We start from the raw sequence: 22263 nt of genomic DNA, 5'->3' as shown, positions 1-22263 counted from the left end.
TTTCTTTAGTAAACCCATCATTTGGTTTACCGGTATGGTAGTCGCTGAGTTGCTGTTTGCGTCAGTGGGGGCATCTGTGGGGGCATTTGTGGGGGCATCTGGGGTTGCTGTTGAGCTTGCTTCTGGATTTGAGGCCGCTGTTTTTGGAATCGTGCTTTTGAGAAAGCTGTTTAGATCTTCAAATAACTGCTGACCTTTATCGTTGCTCTCCTCAATTGCTTCACTGTTCAGATATCGTGCGACCCTGTGGATGAGGACTAGGCGTGCACTTTCTTGGGATGGAGTTGTGTCGACTACTCCCAACTGCTTACACACCTGCCTTAGCTCTACCACCTTTAGGGCACCAATCTGGCCAGCAACACTCTGCTGAAGGGCTAGAAGATTTTCCATACCGTTTTCTTTGAATTGCCAGGCTAACGACGTCTCCATCTACTGTGTTCTCTCCAGCTCCCCTCAATGCTTCCAGCTGTTAACTACTGCATACTGGGGACTTTCAAAGTAAGCTGTGAACATTGCATTCACGTGCACTTGTCACATTATGTCCTAGCAAGATCGCCAAATTTGTTACGCTCCTCTCAGCAGTAACGTTAAGTTCTGTATTGGGCAAAGACAAAAGAATGGAACAGGATTGAATATGGTCTTTTCACTTTGCCAAAATATATGAAAGTGGTTTATTTAACACAATAAACACAAAATAATAACAGTATAAGTTAACCAGTAACAAAACACCAATTTAGTATAGCCAATACTGATAAACTATTGGAGCAACATAACTTTAAAACTCATGGCCAACTACAACGCTCTATTTACACTAAAGGAGAACCTTAACTTTTTAACCTCATGGCCACAACCACTGTAAGAACACATCCCAGTGCCCAGCTGATTATACATGTAGATAAGACTCCTGTTGCAATAAACAACACACACTCCACTGCAGGACTTAACCCAAGTTTCTACCTCCACCCACAGTGGTATCTCCCAACTCTTGCATGCAAGCCTTTTGTTCTAGCTTAATGGAAATCTACCTACATACAAGCACATGGCTTTAGTAGTGTTCAGACAAATCAAAGCTAAACAACTTTATAAATCTTAACCAAACTTGCACACTTGTTTCTCACTTCCAGGGAACTTTGTAAAACTTGCCATGGATTTTAGAAACAACTATAACTAATAAAAAAAAAATTATCTAAACTGAACATCAGAATATCACTCCAGAATATAGTTTAACAACAAAAAATAATAGAAAATATCAATGTCTAAAAGGAAAAAGAGAAGATCTTGTCATGTTCTAAGAGTAAATGATAACTTCAAAGAATAAAGTACTCTTACCAAATAAATCAATTTAAGATCTATACTTCAACTAATATAAAATGTGAACAATGGAAATACAAAACTTGTACCTATATGTAAAAGAAAAAAAAGTTAGTACATACCTGTATGGGGCTAAGACAAACGAATGGAACAGGATCGAGTATGGTCTTATCACTTTGCCAAAATATATGAAAGTGCACATACACACTCAACATGTGGCACTCGTATGTCTTTGGCCAATACCATTTTAAACAGAGGGGTAACACATTATAAAAGCTGTATATTCTTTGAGGGGCTCTACACAATGATACTGTGTGTGGCTCAAGTTATGTTATCATTTCGCTCGTCCCCAGCGCCTTGCTTTAACCAAAGGCGCTGGGATGGGCAAACGTATCAGCCACTGTCATTAATAATGCGCAGTCCATGCATCACACTTCTATGCACTGCATACGTGACGTACTTCCTGAACAAGAATCTGTGCAAGTGATTAGCCCATCCCAGCGGTCCTGGATAGACTGGCCGCTGGGGCCGAGCGAATGTTATCATGTGCATCAACATGCTTCATAACAGCACTCATATTGGAAGCGGTTATTCATCCTGTGTGCACTCCAAAGATGTGATCTGAACTGTTTTTTTTGTGGACTTGACCAACCACATCCTACTTCTTTTGCTGCAGGAGAGCCTATTAACCATTTCGTCTGAGTTTACTAAGGGCTGTGTGTGTGTCTTTACTTTCATGAGGGCATCTTTGACCGATGACACATAGATCGGTGATGATGAAGTTATGTTAATTGTTGAGTGAATATTGTTAATGTCTGGTGATGAGGAACATTTCCTTTTATGCGATAAATGTAACAAGCCACCTGCCTTTCCATTGGTGATCTCTGCCAGTACATCCAAATTGTAGTCACCTATTGTCTTTGTTCTTTTGTGTAGAGCAGATTGAAGGTCAACTTCATCCCTGTGAACCTTGTTTAGTTCACAGGTCATCGAGGAAGATGCCTTTGGTGTTTGGATGTCCTTGAATAAGGCTGACGTTTTAACACCATGGCTTGATGACTTACTCGGTTGGTCAAGCTTGATGGTGCATTTCATATTACAACCATGCTGAACATTGAGCAACATGTGACAGCAGTGCTGAGTCTAGTTTTAAAAAATTGTTGAAAGTATACAGTGTTAGCTACAAAACTTTTATTCTATTCTCTAAATAAAAACACGGAAGAGTGTTCACTACTCGTCTTAAAAGAATTATGTTCAAGGGTAAACTTTGAGACTGGAAAAACATTTCAATCCTGCTGAATATCGCTCATAAAACAGCAAGATAAATCTTCTCTTTGTGTTTATTCAAGTCGTGCAGTCTTGAGGAATTTTCCTCCAAATTTGTCTAAAAACTGAAGGACTTGGTTCAAAAAAGTTATTTGGATAATGTATCACACTCTTGTTGCTATGGATGAATCATTCAGAGTACACGATTCCAGTTTGCTGGAAGATAAGTGAACTTTTCCAAAGATCAATACTATTCAACTTAATCATAGATTACTTAACACACCCTGCCATGCAATGACAATCTGCTTGATGTATGACACCAGTAGCTTTGAATACAAGTACCCATACCATGTAGGGATGATCGTTAACTCGCCTTTGTGGTACCACAAGTGCACGGATATAGCAGATTCCTGTAGATGGAGAGAGTTAGATTGATATTTTTCATTAATAAATACCTTGGACGGTTTCAAGTCTCTGATTGGTCAAAACCAGGTCACGTGTGGGAGTGTTAATGGTAAAGACCTGCTTTGGGAAATAGCGAATAAGTGGCCCCTAAATCAGCATACATTGGGTAAACCTTGCGTGTTGCGCTGTATCGCATGCTTATTTATATCCATGCTAGTTTCGTTGCAACTTTGCGCGCTGAAAAAGTATCAATTTTGAGTGCGCATGTGTAACAGGTGGGCACGTATAAACTGACGCTGAGCTCATTCGTGCGTTTCAATGCACAAAGAACAGCTATCGTCCAATCATTTGCCTCCTTTGACCCCAGTGAAGGCGCTGAACAGATCATTATTTTATAAGAGTCACTGGCAGACTCAACTATGTATGAACATAAATGTGGGATCTGCTCAGAATACACCAAGTGTCCTTTTACGCCAGTTAAAGAAATGCTATCATACCTTCATGTTTTAAAATGAATTTATTCATGTTGAGAAGTGAAAAATTACTGATGTATGGGTACAGGTGGCATGTGTGTACTCACCTACAATGTCACTTATCGGATGGTACTCCACACCATGTACACGCCCTCTGGAAAGTGCCATACTTCTACCTTCCCGTAGTGCCTTCTGCCCACCTGTATATATGCCCACATCTTGGTTTCCTAGTGGATAATGACATCAGGTAATTAGCTAAAGAAAAGGCAATGTGTTTTAGAAAAGGCAATGTGGTTAGGTTAGTTACCAGGAGGAGAACTGTCTATGAAGTTTACTATATAATATAAAAATATAATATAATTAGTCTAAGACGCAAGTCATGTACAGTGTATACACTTATTATTTATAACCAATGATGCCATTTGAAAATATTTGTGTAAAAAAAATTGAAGGTAAATGTACATTGATTAGCATTTAAATAAAAAGTGTCATTTAGTATAAAAACTAAGTGTGATCTTACATAGGTGACCCCGTTCTTTTGTTGACATATAAACTTCATGAAAAGGTTACTTTGGTTCGCTTTGGTATGTTAGGCATTTAAACTGATCCAATCATTTAAATAGAAACAAAGTTTGAATTATATGAACAGCACACGATCTTAGAACAAATACATATTTTGAAATAGTGTAATACTGATAGTCACAATGCTCTCAATACAAAACTTTGTGCACCACTAGATTTATGTGAGCTTAGTCCTGACTGCTGTTGACATAGTTTCCAAGATCTTGACTTATAATTGATGGTAATCTTCTGCAGTAGCTACCCAACTCTAATAATAATAATAATAAACAACGTTTATAAAGTACCTTACATCCATGACTGGACCCCAAGGCGCTGTACACATTAAAAATAGCAGCAAACAAGAGTACAAAAAAAGCCCAAAGAGCATAAAAGATTTCTAAAAATTTAAACCACTAAATGGACCAGCCAATAGTTAAAACCACAAACCGCGAAATTTAAACAGTTATGGAAATGCGCTACTATAAAAAGATTAGTTAAACTTACAATACTTTAAAAAGGTGTCCAAATAGGAATTAAATGATGCATTGATCAATTGGGATGGGGTTGGGGGATGAGGGACACACATTCTTGCACAGGCATCATCATCAATACCACTCATGTCAACAGTATTTTTATCATGTGTACATCATTCAGCAAAGGTAATCTGTAGTTTACAGACTGGGTGGAAATAAAAGTATTGTGGTCATTGAATATAAAATGTACTTCAGTATGTTGGCTGGAGAGTTACAAGGAATCTAGTGGGATATAAGTGAATTTTTTTTTACCAAAACCAATTTGGTTGTTCACATTTGGTTGTTTACATTTGGTTGTTTACATCTGTCTGCCTTTGTACATTTATAAACAGGAAATAAGGTATCACGGCCTTTTGAAGATCAAAGGCAACTGGACATGTTATAAAATTGAATGAATGATGTTCTGTACAAGACACCTGGGGTGGGGCTTGAACCCACGACCAAGGATAACAATCCCATGCTCTACCAACTGAGCTAACCAGGCTGTGATTAAATCGTACAGGACAATGTGTACATGTTTTTGGTGTTTTAAAGGTATTACACAAGTTAAATACAGACAAATTTAGCACTCTGCATACCATATTTAGTGGTGCTGAAGGCTTAGTTTGGTGGGGGATGCAGATAGACTATATTTTTCTGATTTCCATAAATGAGGCGGGTGATAAAAATTTTATCTTCAAGCAAACTTCAAGCATGTATGTGATGATTCAGCATTTAATAGATGGATTGCAATGCAAGTCATACCGTCATCTTTGATGTATTAACAAGGGAAGAGTGAAGCGCGTACAAATGTGCACTTTTCCCCTTGATATTATATCAAAGATGTAGGTCCATGACGCTTATTGCAATCTCCATCTGTAGAAGTGCAATTTATGGAGTAAAAACACACAATACGAAGGGTGTGATGTAGCCTTGAAATGTACGTTTATAGTTAACTCCTTGTTGCTAAGGATTGAGTCATCAGAATCAAGGATTCAAGCCTGCTTGAAGATAAAGGGAGTTATGTGCAAACTTTCCGTATGTTTTTCCATTAAATACATGTACATTTAGAGTTTTACCTCTGTATTAGTTTTGAATGTCTTTTTATTACCAATTTAAATATTTGTTAAAAAGTATTTTTTAAAGAAAGGAAACTGTAAATAAATAATTTTGTAAACAAATAATGGAAAAAAAGTGTGACAAGTTTGGATTTATTTACAGCAAGAGTTAAATTATGTGTACCCACAGTGATCAATGAACCCCTTAAACTCTCACCATATAAAACGAGTCAAATAATTACAGATGCTGTTTGACGTGACCAATTGCACAATTGTTTTCACACAAACCCCTGGAGTAAAAGTTACAACAATGCATGGTATTGACCCATTTCACCTGACGTCATCAGCAGAAAAATCGTGAATGGCCATACTGGTGGGCAATTTCACTGTGCGTTTCATATATAACTCTATGCTGCGCATTATGCAGTAAAGTGTGCATTTTACACGACGTCAATGCACACAAACCTAACTGCCCACCAACATGGTGAGCGTGGCATGGTCGCCGCGCGCGTGCAAGGTGTCAATAGCATTCACAAACTAGAATTTGTCACAGATGTTATAGGCCTACATTGTACATCAGTTGCAATTTGATAGACCTTTATCATGGTGCAGTCATTTTTAGATTCCATTCCAACCAAAATGAGTGCTGCAGAATAGTCTGACCCCTCATTGTAACTTGAAGTTTAATCTGTCAGAGCATGGAGCAAGTTTATTGCGCCATGGTCAGAGTCTTTGTGATGAACAAGGACTCTGACATGCATGACGTGTCTGATAAACTTGCCTACAGCTGGATAAAGATGTATTGTTTCAATGTTGGCTTTGTGATGTCATGAGACAGCTTATATACAAGTTGCCTCTGGCAGTACTGAACCCATTATTAGTGGGCCCTGAACCACCTGATCACAGTGCCAGTCTACTTGTTAATTTTAATTCAGATTTTGAAGATGCAGATTTTGCAGAGAATCTCACAATACTTTATCTCTGATGACTTTCAACAAAATGGTGGCATGGCACCCATCACCCACTTAAACTGCAAAATGAGACCTATCAATAGATACAAATTTAGAATCAGGTTTAACAGATTTACAAAATGTATTATTTATGAAGAATATGAAGAGTATAACAGCATAGTTACTGTATAAGTCTATAATAACCAAAAATGTATTAATTGGAATCTACGTGTAGTTGCCCCCAAAATAATAACGTGTAATATGTAATGATTGAAAAATTTCCAAGTAAAACCAAAATGGTTTTATTTTTTGGGGGATGCCCAAACGCAGTAATCTTTTAAATTTCCTATTAATTTCATTGAATCAGTAACTTTACTTATTTGAAACACACATTTTGATATTCTTTTATCAAATTCCTACCTGAAGAAGGGCTTCGTTCACCGTGACCTCTTCCTCTCTTTACAAATTAAAATCCTACAAAAACTCGAGGTCCAATGTTAAAAGCAAAGACAAACTAATTTAAACATACTATTACACTACATTACAGCTTATTGAACATCACAGTTTGATGCTTTATCAAGATTTTAAGCATCCTCCAATCAGATTCGCAGACTGGAGTGGTGATAAAAACCTTTATAACACACCTCTTGCTCGTTCTGTATTCTGGTTGGCTGAAACACGGTCACATGGGATGAACTAATATAGGCTAGTGATCGCACGCGCTGTTTTGCGGGAATAGTACCAGAGCGGGCAATAGTCTTTGAATATAGTGCCTGCGGTAACAGCCCCCTCTCTTGACTTCTGAACAACAACTGCAAAACTCCTTTTTCTGTTCTTATTTGACATTTAAGACCAAGCTGTGTTATACAACACATATTGACTGGCATAATTCGGTGACAGTGTACGTCTATTCTCCTTTCGGGCCTTCAAACCCAGAATTGGTCACTGTGATTTTATACTGCAACACGTCCACGTCATAGCTGATTACAATAATGGCCTACAAATACAATTTACAATCGAATCAAGACAATGTAATTGCAACCATGGACTAGTCTACACTACGTACAGTAGTGTACCTCCTCAGTAGTACTACTAGTTGGCCCTAATTCATGCTATTTTAGATTTGTATTAATACTATCAGTTTATATAAAATAGTATACTTTGTAACACAATCCTCGACCATCATGACATGATTGTCATGTTTCTCTTAGAGTTTTGTAACATAAAAACATATCTTACTTTTGTCGAAGTAACTCTCAGCAAAATTCCGATCACCGGTGGGAAGTTGTCACTGTTTTTTCCCCATCCTTCGAGGGTTAATGGGTGAGGGAGCGTCACCGATCCGTGCTGCCAGCGCAGCCTTGTCGTTCTTGTCAGTCTTCTGTTTGCTTCCTCCCCGGTCGACGGTTGGACAGACGGGCAAACCTAATTTTAACGCGAAATAAAAAAGTTAATTCGTCTATTCTAAAACTATTTATTTTGTCAAGTCAAGCAGCTCTTTCTCGGTCACTCTATTCATTTTGTAAACAGCTGTTCGTGACACCGATCGAACGTTGTTTACTTTTTTGAGCAAAGTGCCAAATTGTTCCCACAGTCGTTTGCGCGCACATGCGCAGTTGTTCGAATTCGCAGTTGGTCACATTGATCTCCATTATACTGACTGGATAGGACATTGCGCTATGCTGCGTGCATAAACACACGGCCCAACAATGGCGGCGCAATTCCTTCAAACGGGTAAATTAATGTGCACTTGGGCGGGTTTGAGTCTGTCAGTTGAAGTTGTAAATTGAGAAAACATGACGATCGATAGTTTGAAGTATGAAAAAGTTTCTGATTGAAATGCAAATAAAGCAAACTAATAATACTTTACATCAGTATAATGGAGATCAATGGTTGGTCACCACACATCACACCGCGCCGCTAGCTAGAATTTAGCAGTGCGCATGCGCGAGCTTAGCGGCGCCATTACAACTAAGAGGATATGACTCGGTGACGTAGTTCTTAATCTCACCAAGAAAAGGTAAATCTTTTTTGTTTTAATTTCCCCCTGTCGAAAGGCATTTTCATAAAACCGCTGGTCATTCGTGCATGGTAATCTTTGGTGATTAGCTCTTAAAATACATGTACAAAATCCGCTCAATTTCCTTCCGACTCCGTGCCCCAAAACACACTGTCATGAATGCGTGTTCTGTTTACTGTGTGCATGGAGGTTCTACCTCCTTGCTGTGTGCCACTCAATGTGGTGGTGCCACGGTAGTCACGGTAGTCACGGTGCCACGGTAGTCTACAGGACCTGCCTTACCGCATGGTATTCAGTAAAGAGCCAAGACAAAGAGTAAGTTGGAGCTAAGTAATACGATGCTCAAAATTAAAATCCCACATTCCAAATCTATTTAAATCATAAAAAAATGATTAATATTATTGATATCTATTTAAATCATAAAAAAAACGATTAATATTATTGATTCTCACGTTCATGCTTATGTCTTCAAGACCCGACCAGACGGTGTCACCTTCAGATAAATATCCATCCCGCCACACAAAATGCTTAAATGCTTTTATTTGCACAGTATGCGTATCTTTTATGCCTTGAGTTTATGTCTGCGCCTGCCTGGCAGCGGTGAAGTATTCATCATAGAACTCTAAGTTACGCTTCTCTATACTGAAAAACTGAAAGAGAACCCGTCCAGGAGAAAAGCAAAAAAGGACAACCGATCAGTCCGTGAGCCCATCTACAGATCTATGATCTATCTACATGCGTCCGTGAACCACCGTTCTGCACTACACTACACTCGTCCGTGGATGTGTACGTCGCCCGTAAGTTGTAGTTTAAACTCTTAAACCGTGTTGATGTTTAGCAATGTTGATAGTCACCAAAACCAATAAAAGTGACGGGAAAGTGATTGTACTTAAAATAGTAGGAAAACGTACAAGAAATATGCAATCTGAATCTCACTGAACTGATGATAAATGCATACCTACTCAGTACTTTCACTCGCCATGCTAAAAATAACACACTCTCGACTCGTGAGATAGGGCTCCCTTCATGAACATTGTAAACTACATCTGTACCGCTCACTGACATCTACGCAACTGACTAGTGCTCGTATCTACGTTGCTGTTTTGGCATAACAAATAAATATAAAAAATGGCTTGTGCTAAACCCCTCACCCATGTGTCTCCCCCACCTCAACTAAAGCTCAAAGAAAATGCAATCGAAGAGTGGAAAATGTTTAAACAGATGTACTCCAACTACTGCATTATAACTGAACTGAGCAAACATGACAAGGCATATCAAAAGGCAGTATTCCTTCACTCTATGGGCCCTGCTGGGGTAAAGATCTTCAACAGCCTGACCTTCTCTGAAGATGATGATAAAGATGATATCACCCTCATCACACAGAAACTTGATCAATACATCATTGGTGAAGTAAATGAAACATATGAGCGATATATGTTCAATAAAAGGGACCAAGAAGCATCAGAATCTATAGAGGCTTATCTATCAGCTCTCCGTGAACTTGCCAAAACATGCAACTTTTGTGATTGTTTACAAGACAGCCTACTTCGTGACCGAATTGTTCTCGGGATCCGTGACTCACACACACGTAAACTGCTGCTACAGAAACGCAAACTCACTCTAAAGATGGCTCTTGACATCTGCAAGTCAGCTGAAGCAACCACATTTCAGCTGAAATCTTTTGGTGAAACCGAAACTGAGGCTGTCCACAAAGTTAGTGACTGGAAAACTAAGAAGGATACATCAGCTAAACACACAGGGAAACTCCCCACCATCACATGCAAATTCTGTGCTCGCAAACATCTGAGAAAAAAAGAACTCTGTCCTGCATGGGGAAAAACCTGTAGCTTATGCAAACGAGACAACCACTTCAAGCAATGCTGCAAGTTCAACAAAGAGACACGCAAAGTTCACGCACTAGATGACGCCCACGTGTATGGCTCTAATGAATCATTAGACTCTAGTGGCACTGAATCCATCAACTGTGTAGAGATTACTGTCAATGCTGTCGAAAACACCAAAGGTGCTCTCTTTGCTGAAATGATGCTTGATGGCAAATCAATGAAGTTTCAAATAGACTCAGGAGCTACCGTCAATGTTTTGCCAAGGAAATATGTGACTGAATCCACAATTCAACCACACAACCTCACACTTAAGATGTACAACCAGTCCACGCTAAAAGCTGTTGGCAAGACAAAAGTCATCTTGCGCAACCCCCAAAATAAGAAGAAATACAGGGTTGAATTTGTGGTGATTGAACCAAACTTCTTCACTCCCCTCCTCAGCCGCAATGCTGCTGAACGCATGTCACTGATCACAGTCAACTATGACAACTTCAGACTACTGCACTCAGTAAACGTCACATCCACTGAAGGCATTCTTGCAGAATATGATGATGTATTCAAAGGCAAACTTCCAGGTTCTCTACCAGGACTAGTCCACCTCCACATTGCAGAAGACGCAAGACCAGTGCAATGCTCACCTAAGAAAGTACCAGTGTCACTAAAACACAAAGTCAAGACAGGACTAGCACAACTGGTTAAAGATGACATTCTTGCACCAGTTGATGAACCTACTGAATGGTGTAGTCGCATGGCAGTGACAGCAAAGAAAACCTCGAATGATCTGCGATACTGTATCGATCCCCGTCCACTGAACAAAGTACTTCAAAGAGAGTTGTACGAATTGCCCGTTATGGAAGACATCTTACCAGAACTTTCCAGAGCTAAAATTTTCTCTAAACTGGACCTCCGATCTGGATATCTACATTGTGTGCTTGACGACCAGAGTAGTCTGCTCACTACCATGATGACACCGTTTGGTAGATACAGATGGAAAAGACTCCCATTTGGTCTGAAAGTCAGCTCTGAAATATTTCAGAAACGCCTCCACCAAGCGATTGCTGACCTTGACGGCATTGAATGCGTTGCCGATGACATCATTGTTTTTGGTGTTGGCGATACAACCGATGAGGCAGAACAGAGCCACAATGCAAGGCTAAAACAACTCCTCCAGAGATGCAGAGAAAAAGGCATCAAACTCAATGGAGAAAAGTCTGAGATCAAATCTCAAAGCATCACCTTCCTAGGACACGTTGTCACCAGTGAAGGTCTAAAAATTGATGCAAAAAAGGTTGAAGCCATCACCAAAATGAGTAATCCAACCAACCCCGTAGAAGTACAACGACTCCAAGGAAGTGTCACATACTTGGCCAAATTCCTCCCAAGATTATCCGAGGTATTTGAACCAATCAGAAGACTCACAAGAAAAGGTGCAGAATGGCAGTGGACTGAAGAACACAACAGAGCAATGTCTGATGTAAAAACACTGGTTACAACTGCACCAATACTGGCCTACTACAATCCAAAGAGAGATGTAACCATACAATGTGATGCCAGTAAAACAGGTCTCGGTGCGGCTATCCTACAAGAAGGAAAACCAATTGCTTATGCAAGTAGGGCATTGACCCCAACTGAACAGAGATATGCCCAGATTGAGAAAGAGGCTCTTGCAATCGTGTTCGCACTTGAACGATTCCACCAGTACACCTTTGGTCAAAAAATTCTAGTTGAAAGTGACCATAAGCCGCTCGAGACAATTGTCAAGAAACCACTTCATCGTGCCCCAAGACGTCTCCAAGGCATGCTGATGAGAATGTTGAACTACGACATAGAAATTGTTTGGAAGAAAGGCACGGAAATGCATCTTGCAGATATGCTGTCCAGATCATACCTACCGTACACTGATGGATCAGATGACTTTGCTCAGGTCAACCTGGTTGATAGCCTTAGCATGGGACCAGACAGACTACGACAAATAAAAGAAGAAACGGACAAAGATGAATCACTGCAACTACTGAAAGTGGTGATCCAACAAGGGTGGCCCGATGAGAAAGATTTCCTTCCATCCCAAACACTACCTTACTTCAACGTTCGTGACGAACTCTCCCTTTCTGATGGTCTTGTGTTCCGAGGGGAGCGCATCGTAATACCAAGCTCACTCAGGAAAGAAATGATAAAGACAGTTCACAACTCTCATCTTGGTGTTGAAAGTTCCCTCAGGAGAGCTCGTGAATGTCTATTCTGGCCAGGCATGTCTGCTGAGATAAAGCAGTTTGTATCAAAGTGTGATGCTTGTAGATCATATGAGACAAAAAACCAGAAGGAAACACTCATGCCTCATGATCTACCAAACCGCCCCTGGGAGAAAATTGGAGCCGATCTTCTAGAGTATGATGGTAAGGACTACCTAATCACTGTTGACTATTTGTCCAACTTCTGGGAAATAGACAGACTCCACGACCTGACCTCAAAAACTGTCATAAAAAAGTTGAAGTCTCACTTCGCAAGATATGGCATACCAAACTCGGTAATCAGCGACAATGGTGGCCAGTTCACGTCCGATGAGTTCAAGAAATTCTCCAAAGTTTGGGATTTTGAACATTTCACTATCTCCCCCAAACATAGCCAATCTAATGGTAAAGTGGAGTCTGCAGTGAAGGCTGCAAAAAGACTACTGAAAAAGTGCAAGAAAGCCAACTCTGACCCATACATGGCACTTCTTGAACTGAGAAATACTCCAACTCAAGGAATCAGCAGCAGTCCTGCACAAAGACTGCATAGCCGAAGAACCAGAACCCTTCTACCCACATCTAACAGCCTGTTAGTACCAAGAGGAAGAGACATCATGGAAAGTGAGCGAGCCAAAATGAAACATCTACAGAGAAAACAGTCGGACAACTACAACAAACATGCAAAAGACTTGCCATCGTTGGCAGAAGGAGATGTTGTACGACTAAAACCATTCCGCTCTGGAGAAAAACAATGGCCACGGGCTGTTGTAAGCAAGAGACTGGACGAGAGATCCTACGAAATCGAAACCCAACAAGGACAGACCTTGAGACGCAATCGTGTTGACCTGAAGAAAACGCATGAAGAACCACCAGTAATGCATGGTCACACAAACATGAGACACTTGCATGCCCCGACACCCACTGACCAATGCATTACAAAGGAAACCATCCTACCCCCACAGAGTCACCCAGACCCACATGTATCTGATGGATCTGGAACACCGAAACAACCCACACGGAAACAACCCACACGCATCCCTGAAATGGAACACCCCCCAGGAATGCATCAAACAATTGACCCAAACCCTCAACAAGAGACAATTGAACTGAAAGACTTGCCAAAAACCAGATCTGGTAGAATGATCAAAGAACCTAGCAGACTAAAGGACTATGTTAAATACTGAGAACTGAGTTCAAAGCAAAACAAGATGCTGTTCGCAAATTGACAACAGTTGCTTGAGTTTATATTCTAAAAAAAATTGTTTTTGTTCAAACCAAAAAAAGCGTTTTAAGCAGTTGAGAGGGTATTTTGGTTTCTCACTAAAAAAAAAAAAAAAAAAAAAAAAAAAAAAAAAAGTTAGGAGAAATTCCTCATTTTGTTTGACTAGAGAAAACAAATTGTTTCTCTATTTTTCCACCTGTTTTTTTTTTTTTTCTTCTTTGGAGAAAACATGATTTAATGCATGTCTAAAATAATTTGTTTTTCCCAGTGTTCAAGTTGGAGTTAAATTGTTGTGGCTTTCAAAAAAATGCTCCTTCCTCAAAAAGAGGAGGATGTTGCAATATGCATAAAGTTGTTTATTGACCTTTGACCTTTCGTGTGTTGCATTAAACGTTCCCGGATGTTAGCTTAAACCAGTGACTCGTGTCTACAATCTTGTGCACCTAAAATCATTGTTTACTAACTAAAGTATGAAGCATAGCATATTGAAACAGTTTGCACCTCAACCAATGTGCAAGTATACTCCAGAGGAGGTTTTTGCATGATGATGATCTGAATAAATAATTAGTACCGCTTCTTCCGTGGCCCTATGTAAGCTTGGGCGATATCACGATATTATCGAATATCGCGATATTAATTTGGAAATGATTTCAATATCGGATGGATTTGGTTTTAATCGAAATATCGATATATCGCGATAGCGATTAAATATCGCGATGTATTTGCTAGCTGAGACATCTTGCACCCCATAGGTTTGGAGTAAAACCAGAAGAATAGGTCATTAGAACACCTCTGTTATGCTATGACTGTCTCTTCTACAACTTTCACTTGGAGTTTGAAGACTGATTCAGGGGTTTCCCTTAACTTTTTTTTTCAATCGCCCGCCGGGCGAGTCAACCAAAATTCTCGATCGCCCACAGGTTTTTTTCACTAGCCTACATGTAATTATACACAAAATTTTCAAAACGAAAAAAAAAAAAAAAAAAAAAAAAAAACACGAAAGTGTAGCCCTTAAAATTGCTTTTTTTGAGGATTTTATATCTGAATTTTTACCTTAAACTATCCCTTTTCCATCAACAACTTTAATGACTTCGTGGTTAGGGGGTCGGTTGATTTGAATATGTTTTGAACTCCGTTTGCAACAAAATCTTCATGAATCAACGATCAGTCAACAACGCACATCGAGAAATAATTAATGAATTGCCCCGTAACGCCCTCTGTTGGCAAAAGTTGTCCATGTTATTGGTTGTCCAAGGCTGTACATTGTGCAGTCTGCAGTCATTATGCACAACGTTCTGCAATTCTTTACTCCGTTCATGAACATGTACTGCATTGAAGTCTAGTCAAGAACATAATGAATATGGAATTTATTAACAGCCATCAACGGCCAATCACAGCGTGCACAGATTTGGTCAGAATGGACTTTGGACGACTGTGTGCGTTGTGTATGTGCTGTGCATACTGCATGGATGTACCACCAGTGGGCAACCGTGCACTGTGTTACTCGGCATCATGTGGTTTGTGCATCGTGTTTTCAATTGATTGTACGTGTTTTCTGATACGAACGACAGCAATTCCGGTCCCGATCACGACAAAATTAAATCTAGCAAGTTTCTAGAATTGTCAAACTTACTAATTTAATTTTAGTAGAAGTTTTCTGTGGGATTTTGCCACTGAACCCTCATTTATATGTGAAAAGGAATATTTATTTGACTCGCCCGGCGGGCTAGTGAGAAATGGTTTTCAGTCGCCCGCCGCTATTTTCACTCGCATTTGGCAATCGGGCGACTGCTAATTGCGAACCCTGAGATATCAAATTTAATTAATCGCGATTATATCAAATATCGCGATATATTGTCGGCGATATATCGTGAATAAAATAAATCGATATCGCCCAAGCTTAGCCCTATGTCTATCTACTCCATGCGAGGTGACGAAATCATTTTTCGAATAGAAACATGGTTTTTATGCGGATATCCTTTCCCCCATTTATGTCACTTACTGTAGCGGGCACATTGGCCTGACATAACAAGCACATTGGCCTGAAGGCCGTAGCGGGCACATTGGCCGTTAGTCTTGGTGTAGGGCCTATCTCTAGCAAAAACATCGCCTGTTCAATGGTTGTATATATCTCGCATTAGGTTTTTTCATACACGAATTGGGTTTTTCCATTTTTCGTTTACATGCATGTCATTCACACACAGAATGGTTAAGTCCAACTCTGTGGCTCAGCGGGTCATCAATTATTCGGGTTGGGATTATTCCACTCATAGAGGGCATTCTGAACAGGATTTTCTAGACAGTGTCACAATGCGGGCAGCAGTATTTTGGAGCCGTTGAAGTCGAGAAATCTGGTTGTTAGGAAGACTGTAGAGAAGAGCATTGCCGTTGTCAAGACGAGAAGTAACAAATGCGTGAATGACCTTTTCAGTGGCACTTTTGTCCAAGTACTTTCGAATCTTACCTATATTCCTGATGTGATATGATGATAAACGAACAATGTTGTTGATGTGTGGCTGAAGTGTCATCGATGAATCAAAAATAACCCCTAAGTTCCGAGCTTTCAGCGAGGGAGCTATCCGAGCATCACCGATGGAGATGTATGGCACTGAAACCTTAGTTAACTGTTGACGTGACCCAAATAAAAGGAACTCTGTCTTATCATCATTTAACTTCAGGAAGTTTTGTTGTGTCCAACGTCGAATCTCTTGGATGCATTTCTCAAGTCTTGCAATAGATGCATTGGCGTTTTCTTGAGAAGATTTAAACGTGATGTATAGCTGAGTGTCGTCTGCGTACACATGGTAATTCAGATTAAATTTGAGGATGATGTCACGAATCGGTAAATTGTACAGCGTAAACCACTGCGGGCCGAGTACCGACCCCTGTGGCACAGAGTAGTTCAAAACAACAGGGTCGGATATCGCAGTGCCAATACATACATGCTGAGTTCTGTTGTGGAGATACGATTTGCACCATGCTAGGGCTGTGTCCTCTATGCCAAGGTGATTCTGGAGCCGAGAGAGAAGGATGTTATGATCAACAGTGTCAAAAGCAGCACTCAAGTCTAGCAGGACTAGTGCTGTAAGGTTACCATTGTCCATAGAAGAGAGAATATCGTTGCTCACACGGACTAGTGCAGCCTCAGTCCCATGGAAAGGCTTGTATGCTGACTGGAACACGTCGGACAGGTTGAAAGTATGAATGTGATCAGAAATACGTGATGACACCACTCGTTCGATGACTTTTCCAAGATATTTTAAGTTTGCAACCGGTCTGTAGTTTTTGAATATCTCCTTGTCCAGGTTTGGTTTCTTGATGAGCGGCCTGATGTAGGAAACTTTGAGGCTATCGGGGAAGCAACCGGAACTGAGAGATTCGTTTACAAGCTTAGTGATGTAGGGTACAAATATATCAATGTTTTGCTTTATCATGGATGTTGATACTGGATCCAGCTCACAGGATTTTGAAGGAGATTTCATAATAACCCTTTGAATCTCAGCAACAGTGGCAGGCTCAAACACAGATAGTCTACAATCTGGTTGAAGATGTGGCAATGTCTGCGGCACGTTGTAAGGGACTGATGAAAATGATGAGCGGATGTCTGAAATCTTGGTGACAAAGAATTTCTGGAACTCGTTTGCTAAGTCCTGGTCATTGTAGGTGGATGGAAGGACAGGGGTTTTGGGTTTGAGCAACAACTTACCAATTATCTTGAAGAGCTTCTTTTGATCTCCTGAGGATTCTTGTACTTGAGATGAATAATGGATGATCTTTGCCTGGTTGATCAAATTCCTAACTACTTTACATTGGTTGCGATATTCTTGTCGTTGTATTGCCAATTTGCCATATTTCCGCCACTTCCGCTCCTGTTGACGACAGATCTTTCTCGCTGTACGAATATCATCATTGAACCAGGAGACTTCAGTTCGGACCTTGACTGATCTCCTTTTCCAAGGTGCGTATTTATCCAAGATGTCACTGACTGTACTCTCATATTGGCTAACATAGGAATCCAAGCAGTCATGATCAACTTCTAGATTTGCTAAATGAGTGCCTATGTCGCGGAACACTTCGGGAGGATTCACATGTTTCCATTGTCGGCTCTTTATAGTGACGGTTGGGACTTTGGGCTTGCACAGACTCAAGTTACACATGACTGCATAATGGTCCAGGTAGAATAACAAAGTTTGAGACAATTGGTGGGGAGATTTCACGAGTTATGACAAGGTCCAGGCAATGACTGAGACGATGAGTCGGCTCCTGGATATGCTGGGTGAGACCAAAAGCTTGTAGTAGATGCTTAAACTGGTTTGCATTGGTGTTATGGATGTCATCAACATGAATGTTAAAGTCGCCGGTGATGATGATTTCCGATGGATGAAGCAGATATTCCAAAATCAAATTCTCAAACTCCCTTAGAAAACTTGAGAAAGTTACATGTTGGCCGTTTGAATCCCTCTCAGGTCTGTATACAATGACAAGGCGAACAGATTTAGAGTTTCCAGAAACTTCAGCATGAAGAGATTCAAAAGTTGTGTACTGGACGTCATTATTTTTCACAGAGACAGATAAAGTAGATCTGTACAGTATTGCAACTCCTCCACCAGTCTTGTGAGGTCTTGGGATGTGATGAAAGTAGTAGCCAGCAGGGGTACACTGACGAGTTGTTAAGTTGTCGTCTGGTCTCAGCCATGTTTCTGAAACGGCAACAAGGTCCAGATCTTTTTGCAGAACAAAATCAGCAAAATCGTCATACTTGTTACAGATGGACTGTGTGTTTAGAACACAAAGGCTGAGTTGAGATTTGGCAGTAGTCACTGGTACTGGAACAGAAGGGAGTGTAACTTCGGGTACAGGGGGATTATGAACGGTTCTATGGCGACCAGCTTTTTTACCACGATGTGTAGGTCGATAAACAGTGCTGGGATTTACAAAAAGGCCAAGGTTCTGTAATGATAATATACAGGAAGGCAGCAGAGTTGTGGCACGTGTGGATGGGGCATAGCGGAGACTGAGAAGCTTGTTCCGTGAGTAGGAATTTGCAGAGTTTGGACTAGCTTCTGCTGAGTTTGAGTTATTTACACCTTCAGGGCCGGGATTTACAGCAATGTCACCAAAAATCACAATTTCCAAATGAAAAGTGGCTGGGGAGTTGTCATAGTAAGAAACAGGGCATTTCAGATATCTTCGATGGTGGATGAGGCCTAGATGTGTCTTTGGCAGAATGCAAGCACCAGACACAATTGATGCTGATGGAACAAAGCTGACCACAGATGAGTCAGTACAGTACAATGGTCTAGCAAGCAGGGAGAGAATGAAAAGGATACTTACCTCCATTGTCCCCAGATGGGAGAACAATGTCCATGGATTAGGTGGATGACTGCACAGGATGCAGCCACCTAAGTGAGTGTAAGCTTTATACACCAGAATTCTCAGCTGAGACAGTGAAAATTTCTAACAGAAAAACACTATTTTCACAATTCAGATGACTCCAGGATACACAGAAAAAGTCCTGTAGATTCCAGGTGTAGTAACAAATCCAGTTGTATAAGAATAAAAACACAAATTGAGCAATATACTAAGAAATTAGCAAACAAACACAGAGCTGATTTGAGTGGCCGCTGTCAGGCGCTCAGTCAAAGATGTCACTTATTACTGATAGCCAAATCATTTAATTTACTTCATACAATGGCTTTTGTGGAGATTGATTTAGTGAGAGAATAGACTCTGAATTGTAGAATCTTTTAACTACAGAAGTACTTTTCTTAAGCTCGTACATTCACTAAACAATTAGTCATATATACACTTTCATGTACTGCTCAGAACTATACGGTCGCTAATGGCTTTTTATTTTTCTAATGATCTCCAGATCATTAGGCGAAAAACACGTAAATTTTTTTAAAAAGTAGATAAAAATCAACAAATTAAACTTTTACTTTGAAATGATAGTTTTTATTTGCCAAACAATTTTGAAGAATACTATTGACCAATAAACCCCATTTACTAGACGCTCAACACAGAATAATGGCTTAAAGTGGTGATGTGGTTCTGTTTGAGGCCAAGTTGTGGGTGGAGAATCTTGGTGAGATGTTGGCCTTGTAGGTTGTGAAACCCTGGGCGCCAGGATGGGCTGAAGGGGAACATCGGGATTGTGAATCTTGGGTTGACGGAAGAAACAAGGGCAGGTGGATGCAGAGGTCTTTTGATGGCAGTACCTGGGTGAGCTGATGGCCTTAGACTGATGGAGAGATCAGAGCTTGTTGCTGATCTCGCATTCAATGGGCAAGATGTTTTTTGGGGGTAGGCGTCTGTAAGTGTCAGTCGACAGAATTTTAGTCACCTTGTGGTCATACTTAGTGGTAGATATGTCCACAGTGGTGTGTCGGCTGGCAGAAGGTGGATTGATTGGTCTTTAGGTAGGGCTTAGATGGCAGCATTCTACTGCTTGCTTTTGAATGGTCTTGGTAGGTTGGTGTTCTTGAGGATGAGCATGATCTGGATATGGACTTGAGTTAGGTTTAGGGCAGAGTTATGGTTGAGTTAAGGTTAGGGTTTGTGGTCGAGTCCACATCTGACTTATAACCTCAAGGAGACTGCGATTCTGTCGACCAACACTGACATACATTTACCAAGAAACTCCATTCTGGCCATCGAACACAAGATCAGCAACAAGCTCCGGTCTCTTCATCAGTCTCATCTCAAGCCATCAGCACACCCAGGCCTTCTCAAGACTTATGCATCCCCCTGCCCTCGTTTCTTCGGTCAACCCAAGATTCACAATCCCGATATTGCCCTCCATCCCATCGTGGTGCCCAGGGTTTCAACACTCTACAACAAGGCCAGATATCTTACAAATATTCTCCACCCACTACTTGGCCTCAAACAGTACCACATCACCAATTTAAAAGGACACACCGGCTGAATTTGGCTATTTGGGCTACAAAATAGACTAAAATATAAATTCAAATGGTATGCTTTCAATCTCGAGTCAAGCTACATGTAGGCTTATGTTTGAAGATTTGCAGCTACATGTACGCTACGTTTCAAAATACATTTTCACAAGGATGCTTTTGAATCCCTCAAGATTCCCCCCTCCCCGAGATTAAAAAATCTCTCACTGTGAATAACAGGGCCTGTTGATCAGTTTCATCTTTTTAGCAGAATATACTGCTTACAATATTGCTTTATGATTTAAAAATTTAGTCGGGCACCAGCCAAAAGTTCACAAATTTGGCTGGTAATCAGATTCTGCAACACTGTTTTGTGTTAAGCAAATTTGCAGGCCACTACACAGGCACTATGAGTATGAAATTGGGTCTGCGCACATCGGGAGCAAGTAACGCTGCGATCGCATTCCAAACTGCATCATGGCTATGCAGTAGTAGGCCTAGTTTATTTGTGCCAGGAATGCTTATTTACTTGTCACTGTCCCATCATAGTCTGGGTTATTTGTGTTCTTCGTGACGATCTTTGGATGTATGTTGAAGCACGAAGGTCTAACTCCATCGTCGTAGGATTTGCCTTAAATCCGTATATTTATGCTGGTTGTTTATGATACATGGATAGAGTGGATCCTATGCTGCGTCATAGTAAAACATTGCTATAAACAAAGCACCAGGCTACTTACCACATTGTGCGACAATGTCACAAAGATTTGACAGTTGCAACGGCTGGAAACACGTATATGTTGGCCTTTTACCGCTTTTGTTTTTTTTAATCATTTTCCGCTAAGTACAATACATTTCAATGTTTTGTTTTACAGCATCAATCTGTAAAAATATTATTTTATGATTCTACACCCCTAAATTGCGTAATTCTTGAGAGTTTTGACAAAGTCTCTCTCTTCACCAACATACCTAAGAAAGAATCATGTCTCATTGTCAAATAATACCTACAAGTTAATCCCTCCATGACAGACCCCACAAGCCTCACTAGAAACAAGTCATCTATTTTCTCATTACCTGCATATTTTCATCAAGCTTCTGATTGAGGGACTATTCCTATGACATACAACTTTGTAGTAGGTTTCATTATGGTCTTCCTCGCACACACTTAGATACCTCAATGATTTCTGATACTATTTTATCGGTAGTAATTGCATTGTTTATTCTAAAAGCATGATATGAGTTATTTGTAACCTATACAAATAGGGCATTCATCTTGAATGGACTTTTCACAGGACTCAGGAAAGTACTGAGTAAACAGTGTTAACACACATTGGTGCAAGGGTTTAAGAGCCCCTGCCTGTAAGAGTGTACCAAGTGGTGATTCATGGGTTCTCAGATCTTCTTCTAAAAAATTAGAGTGATACATCATCATACCAAACGAATAAATCCAAAATTTTAGTTTGCTGACGCAAAGTACAATGTGTATAGGCATGTATTGTGAACTTTTGATCTGTAATATTTGT

The 22263-nt window shown here is 40.3% G+C and overlaps 1 protein-coding gene, 1 long non-coding RNA gene and 1 pseudogene across 2 annotated transcripts in view; 1 reads left to right on the top strand and 2 right to left on the bottom strand.

Moving 5' to 3' along the window:
* Positions 1-22263, bottom strand: part of LOC139954245 (U6 snRNA-associated Sm-like protein LSm3) — a 514674-nt gene that overhangs the window by 23308 nt on the left and 469103 nt on the right. The window lies entirely within an intron of this gene.
* LOC139952618 (uncharacterized) lies at positions 2841-7980 on the bottom strand (annotated as a pseudogene).
* The window catches only part of LOC139954246 (uncharacterized), a 29438-nt gene continuing 15477 nt past the window's right edge, over positions 8303-22263 (top strand). The window contains exon 1 of the long non-coding RNA XR_011788077.1: positions 8303-8556. This is a non-coding gene — a long non-coding RNA (uncharacterized lncRNA). The remainder of the gene's footprint in view (positions 8557-22263) is intronic.

This window comes from Asterias amurensis, chromosome 2 (genome assembly GCF_032118995.1).
Source record: "Asterias amurensis chromosome 2, ASM3211899v1".
Taxonomy (NCBI): Eukaryota; Metazoa; Echinodermata; class Asteroidea; order Forcipulatida; family Asteriidae; genus Asterias; species Asterias amurensis.
Note: the sequence above shows the minus strand (reverse complement) of the source record. Positions and strands in the feature narration are given on the sequence as shown.